Source organism: Solanum dulcamara, chromosome 7 (genome assembly GCF_947179165.1).
Source record: "Solanum dulcamara chromosome 7, daSolDulc1.2, whole genome shotgun sequence".
In the NCBI taxonomy this organism is placed as follows: Eukaryota; Viridiplantae; Streptophyta; class Magnoliopsida; order Solanales; family Solanaceae; genus Solanum; species Solanum dulcamara.
The window spans coordinates 74868834-74875750 of NC_077243.1; the positions used below are offsets into that span (position 1 = coordinate 74868834).

The window sequence follows — 6917 nt, forward strand, 5'->3', positions numbered from 1 at the left end:
TTACATCAAATTTATTGTTACCTAAAATGAGATATTTAATAATTGCCACACTGAGCATTTGGGGGAGGCGGAACACTACGAGGTAGATAGTTTATCTGGGAAGAATGCCTTCTAAAAAGAAATGGAAGTGTGCGAGGCGATACATTACAATCAATTTTTGTAACAATAAAAAATAATATTTTAAATAACAATAGATATAAAAAAAAATCAAGAACATAATAACATATGTCCTAACTCATCGTGGATAAATTGATTCTTTCGCCCAAGACAATAACATATAATAAACAAAAAATAAAAATAAATGTCAACTATACAAATTAACAAATAAGGATTATATTGAGAAAAGGAAATATAATCACTAGCAATAGTGTTGTTGACTAAAGATTGTTCCTTTAGCTTAGTGTAGGGTCTTGTTTCAGAGTGTAACTTTAACAGACTCATTTAATAAAAGGGTCCTTTGATTCCACACAACAAAAACATTCAAGAGAGTCTGCTATTTCTGTTCCTTTCATATTCATTACTCCTTTCATCCCATTTTATGCGATGTAATCCTAACTTTGAGAATTAAATGTTTTTAAATTATATATTTATTTTTATAAGTTGAAAATAGCTTATAAATTAATTTAAACGGATTCTTAAACTATTTAAAATGTGAGAAACACACATAAGCTATCATTAATTAAATTTGAGAATCACACCTCAAGTAATATGTGATGGTGTATTTATTATACTCTTTTTTAAAAAAAACATTTGTCACATGAATTGCAAGTGGCAACATATAACTAACACATGGAACAATCTTAGTTGAAAATATAAATTGAAACACATAAATGTGTTAGTAATAGAAAAATCACATGGATAAAAATTCGCAGGCCAGACACACTTCAAAGTGTGTATACACTATACACACATTTGGTTCAATCAATATTTTGAGGTGTGTTTTTTAAATTAACCTGCGATTAATTTATGTTTGTCAAGTCTCTCTTTCTTTATTGAGGTTTGTCAAGTCTATTTCTTTGGTTTCATTCTCTCAAGTCTTCATTCTCTCAGCAGCTATTTTTCTGTGTGGTTTTTGGCTTTTGTGGTAGTCTTTTCAATTGGGCTTGTACTCTTGAAGGCTCATTAAAGGCTGAGCTGAATGTTTTATATAGCAATATGCAAATGTATGTGTTTCTTGTTTGTGGGGTTTCTCTTCTTGCCCACCAAGTGAATGATGAAGTGACTTATATGATTTTTGAATAAACTGCTAAAACTGTGTTGAAGTTTGTATTTTCATCTTAAGCAGAGAAGGGGTTCTGTATGTTTCTCCTCTGGGTAAGAATTCTTGAAATTTTGTCAGCTTAGTTCTTGGTAACTATTGAAAATTATCACTTTTTTAGAATTCTAAATTTTGATGGTCATTTTGTTATAATCTTTGTTTTCAATATTTGGAATTGCCAACTCTGGAAAGCTTTGTAATGGATAGATATTTGGTTATGTATCTGAGAAATGAACAGTTCTGATTGTCTATATTAATTTGAAGAGTATTGGAAAAAGAAGAAAATTAAGTTGAAGGATTTTGTTATTACCAAAATTTTGTCTATCATTATAAATTCAAGGCTTTCTGTTTTTGATTTGTAGTTGAGAATCATTTCTTCTTTTGGTTTCTTAGTCCCTTGGCCTTTGTATTTCTCTTTGTATTCATTTGCTGTTGATATTATTTATTACTACTATGTTAACTGATCAAAAACATATTTAGTACTATGTTAAAATTTGACACTTTGTTTTCTGCTCATTTTACCAGAATTTATCATGTGGAGTGATTCTGCTGAAGTAAGTGAGATACCACCGTCTTATCGTGCTATTAAGGTATATAATATTAAGCTCCTCTCTTTCTTTCTGTGATTTAGTTCTATTTTTGCATCCCCACAGGTGAGAGATTGAGAAAATTATCCTCCTGGATTGTTAGTGTAATGGGAGATCTGACTCTAAAGTAGGCTTGTCTTAGTACAAGTGGTTATTAATCCCTTTTCTTGGTTAATTACATAGTTAAAAGAAGAGGCTTTTCCCAGTAATTGGAGATTCCAATAGTCCTAGTTAGAATGGCACCCGAGGGTGTGGCTTAGGGGTCAATGAAGTGCGTTGAGAACCATGAGGTTTGAGGTTCAATTTCCTGCGCTGCAAAAATACTAATCCATCTATCCCAAGTGTTGGTGGACAGAGTTACACAGTATGTGTGCTGGTGGGGATAGCAGAACCCTGGACATCACGGTTGTCAAAAAAAAATTTAGTCCTAGTTAGAATTCCATGAAGGGAACTGAAAAATTATTGAAAACAAAAGGTTCTTGCCTCTTTGGGAAATTCTGCTGGCTGGGGTTTTTGTCATTGAAACGTTGTTAGTTTTCTAAATGCAATGATCAATTCATTAAATATTTCCTTGTCATGTCTCCTATACCATGGTGCCGTTTTCTTTAAGCCTTAAACTAATATTTCCCTATTCTAAATTAACCCAATATCTCTGTTGGTTATGATGACGACAGGTGCATCATCTAATGTGCACGGAACTAATTCAGTTTGTAACTAGAGTTTCGGTATTACTTCCTGAAATTGAAGCAGCCCGTCCTGGATGCTCTTCCGGAAGAGAGGCACTTTGCCGGTTGAACATTGAAATTGACAAAGCCAAGACACTGCTTCAGCATTGCAGTGAATCTAGTAAGCTATACTTGGTATGCATTCTGGAACAAGCTAAGCCAACCAGTTTTGTTTTAAGTGATTGTGTTAAATTTATCTCCCAAATAAGCTATACTAAACAGTTTTTGTTGAATATATCTCAAAAATAATGGGAGATCTACCAACTAAGCTATACTTTGTGTGCAGCAAACTTGTTTCTTCTTGGCTGTTTTTGTAAAATATATCTCCCATGTATTGGTAGATTGACCCCATTCCTCCGAAATTTCGTCAGTTAAATTGGTACAAAACTTAACAATCTGGTGGATCTGACCACCCTTGCCAAGGTGTAGCTCCGCCCCTGGATGGTAGAGGCACATTCATAGCATTGTCATTCCTACTTCTAACACAGTTCTTCGGTTTAGGCAATTATATGTATGTACATTACCAATATAGTACTTCTAAACATTATGAATGTACTACGATGATACTCTATGTCTATTGTCTTCATTCACTGAACAAGAATCTGTATTGTGTTTTCAGGCGCTAACAGGAGATTCTATACTTTCAAGATGTGAGAAATCAAGAAACTTGTTTGAGCAAAGCTTAAGCCAGGTGCAAAATATGGTTCCAGTATCGCTTGCTGCAGAGGTCAGTCAGAAAACATTCCCTTTGAGAGGTTCATGTGTGCATATGTTCTATTCTGGTGGTTTTGATTGCATAATTCTTGATATGTTTCAGTTATGTAAGTATATACAAGCCTGTGGTAGTTGGTAGATTTTCAACTAAATGACAAAGTCCGTAATGCTCATTTGGCTGCACATTATGTTACATGGAACTTAATTTCTCCATATCCATAGTGCATTTTTTTCATTTATGTTGTTTCTTCATGTCTTTGCTTTCTTATACCATGAGGCTTCATCGTCTTTCTCCGTGGTTTTTTCCTCTTTTTTTCTACTACATTTTCTTGGTGGCCTGTGGCAATCCACTTTAATGAAAAAACTTGCTGCAGATTTTACAACTGATTGCTGAACTGAGGGGTGCGGTTTTCAGCTTGGACCCTTCTGAAGAGGAGGCAGGGAAAGTTCTAAAGGAATTACTTCGTCGATACGTAAATACAACAGATTCAGCTGAAGAAAATGCCTTTGAGGCAATTCAAGTTGCTATGTGGAAGCTTCATATCACATCTCTAAAAGCTCTTTCAATAGAGAAAAGATCCATAAAAAAACTGCTGGAAAGAGAGGCTAAAGGTGAGACAACAAAAAGGAGGATCTTATCAATATTTCTGAAGCTCCTTAATAAGCATGGAAAATCAATTGTGACAGAGCAAACAGAGAATGGCTCTCTTCAGCAGGAAGACTCTTACCAATGTGAAGCAAACTCTCGTTTGAGATGTCGACTTGACGATGCTGAAGTGGACATTCTGCGGAGCTCTCTACCACCGGATGAGTTTAAGTGTCCTTTGTCTTTGAGACTGATGTATGAGCCTGTTGTAATTGCATCTGGACAAACATATGAAAGATTTCGGATTCTGAAATGGTTTGCTGAAGGTAATGATACGTGTCCAAAAACTAGAAGGAAATTGGCCAACTTATCTTTGACCCCGAATCACACAATGAAGGACCTAATATCAAGGTGGAGTGCAACACATGGAGTTAGTGTTCCCGACCCCAGCATGGAGGCTGCAGGGGCTCACTTGTTGGAATCTTGTTCTAATTCGATTGCTAGCTTGAGAAGCTCAATGAATAATCTAGTTCTTCCTATCGACTTCAACAATTTATCTCATGGATCTTCAGATGCTGGTCATGTGTCCTATGCTAATAGACTAAACAACATCGACGCGATCTCAGAGGAAAGCAATGACAGTATTCACAAAGTTCAGTTTCAAGATATGGACCTGAATCCTTTAACCAGGCTCAGTTCACTTTCCTAGGGGTCACAGTGCATCTTGGTAGGAAAAATTAGCAACATTTTCAAATATAACGATCAAGCTTGCAATTGGATGTCATCCGGGGATTTAGTTCCAGCAATGATTAGATTTCTGAAAGATGCACATGATTTAAATGATCTAAATTCCCAAATACTGGGATGTCTATCATTGTCAACAGTTTTGCAAAAATGCAGGTAAACCTTTACTTCACTTCCCCCCCCCCCCCCATGTGTCTTTGTGTTGTTAATTTTTGTGAAATTGGTTCGACACCCTTTAAGGTAAAGCTTACTAGAGTGTGAAATGAATTTGTTCCAATTGGTTAAGGCCGTTAGAAGCATTACAACAACAACAACAACAACAACAACAACCCAGTGAAATCCCACAACGTGGGGTCTGGGGAGGGTAGATTGTACGCAGACCTTACTCCTACCAAGGTAGGACGGCTGTTTCCGAGAGCCCCTCGGCTCAAAAAAAAAAAAAAAAAAAAAAAAAGCGGAAAAGGGGGTCAGATAAAGTTAAAAAAATTCAAAGCGCTATAGAAAAATATGATACTAGAGTGTTAACTTGTAGTCCAGCTTAACGTGCTCCCAGAAAAAAAAAAACATTCCTGCTTAACGTGTAATGATGCAAGCTCAACTTGTCTGCTGTTTCGTTTTGCTTTTTGGGTTCTCTTGCTCTTTTAGTATTGCGTTTGTTTCCTCACACTAGTTCTACACGGGTTCTTTCATATCAGGAGCAGTTTGCCATATTTGAATGACGATACTTTTACACTTCTGGTATCATTTCTTGGAACGGAGGTTTCCAAAGAAGCCCTTTCTCTATTGAAGGTGTTGTCCTGCCACCAATATTGTCAACAAAAACTTGTGGCTTCGGGTGCTCTGACTCCCATTCTAGAGATGCTTGATGACCAGAACAGAGAATTGCATGGACCAGCCATCAAAATATTATGTAACTTGTCCGGAAACAGCAGAATTGTTTCTTTCATCACACCTTCAGATGTCATTCCCAAGTTGATCCCTTTTCTAGAAGATACAGCTCTAGCTAGAGACGCACTTATTATTTTGAAAAATCTGTGCATCACTGAAGTTGCTACAGCTTCCATAGCTGAGACCGATGGATGCATTCCTTCAATTGTGAAACTACTCGACAATGATAATCTCGAGGATCAGGAGCATGCAGTGGCTCTCCTTCTCTCTTTGTGCTCTCAATGCGTTCAGTACTGTCGACTTGTCATCCACACAGATGAACGAGTCTTTTCTGATCTCGCCAATATCTCTCTCAACGGAAATAGCAAAGGGAAGGATTCGGCTTTGGAGTTACTGAGCCTGTTTACTAAAAATGGAGAATCTTCAGGTGCAGATGTTGACATTTCTAAAGGCTCTACCATTGACTATACGTTGCGGAAGTCTAGTTCAAAGGCACCAGGATTACTCCGGAAGTTATTTTCAAAACAAGGTTTTGCTGCTAAAAGTAAAAAATAGATGCTCAAACTCTCTGTAGTGTGCTGATTTTTTTTCTTGTAAATAAACATGTATAGGATTTTGTATGATATGAAGTGTAAAATTTGTCTAGTTTTTTGTTAGTATTGACAAGGAAGACTTTACTTAAGTCTTTAGTATCTGTATAGTATCTTCCAATACAGTTTATTTTACTAAGAAAGATTTTTTTGAATACTAGACTGTCCAACATTATATTAACCACACACGTCTTGCTCGTATACTTTTATTACTTAACCATGGTTAAATAATATGTATTTTTACTTTAATTTGTACTCCCTTTGTCTCAATTTATATGGGATAATTCGGGTTTCAAGAGTCAAACTCTATTTCCATTACCCAATCTTCTTGACCAAGTGCACCTGAGGTGGTAATGCAGAAATTTCTGTCTGATAAATCAATATATGTGATAAACCACTTCTCTGAGCTGATAGATCCTAATACATTATGCAGAAATATCAGTCTGAATGTAATATCCGCTATGTTGCTCGGACCTTTTAAAAATGTTGACTGGTGCATAGCAGACACTCCAAAAGTATTGTATTTGGAGAATCTGCACAGGTGCGGCAATAATTTTGAAGAGTCTGAGCACCATAGAGTATCTACAATAGTTAGGAAAACAATTTTGAATAATCTGAGCACTAGGGCTGTACAGGGCAAACCGATAAACCGCACCAAACCGACAAATCGAACCAAACCAGAAAAAAAAAAACGACTAGTGGTTTGGTTTGACTTGGTTTGGTGTTTGGAAAAAAAACCCGACCATTATAGGGTTGGTTTGGTTTTAACTAAAAAAAGTCAAACCGAACCCAAACCGACCCGATTATAGATATACTACTTTTAAA

At 36.2% G+C, this 6917-nt stretch overlaps 1 pseudogene; it reads left to right on the forward strand.

Moving 5' to 3' along the window:
* The first annotated feature begins 748 nt into the window (after positions 1-748).
* LOC129896546 (U-box domain-containing protein 5-like) lies at positions 749-6235 on the forward strand (annotated as a pseudogene).
* The last annotated feature ends 682 nt before the right edge of the window (positions 6236-6917 follow it).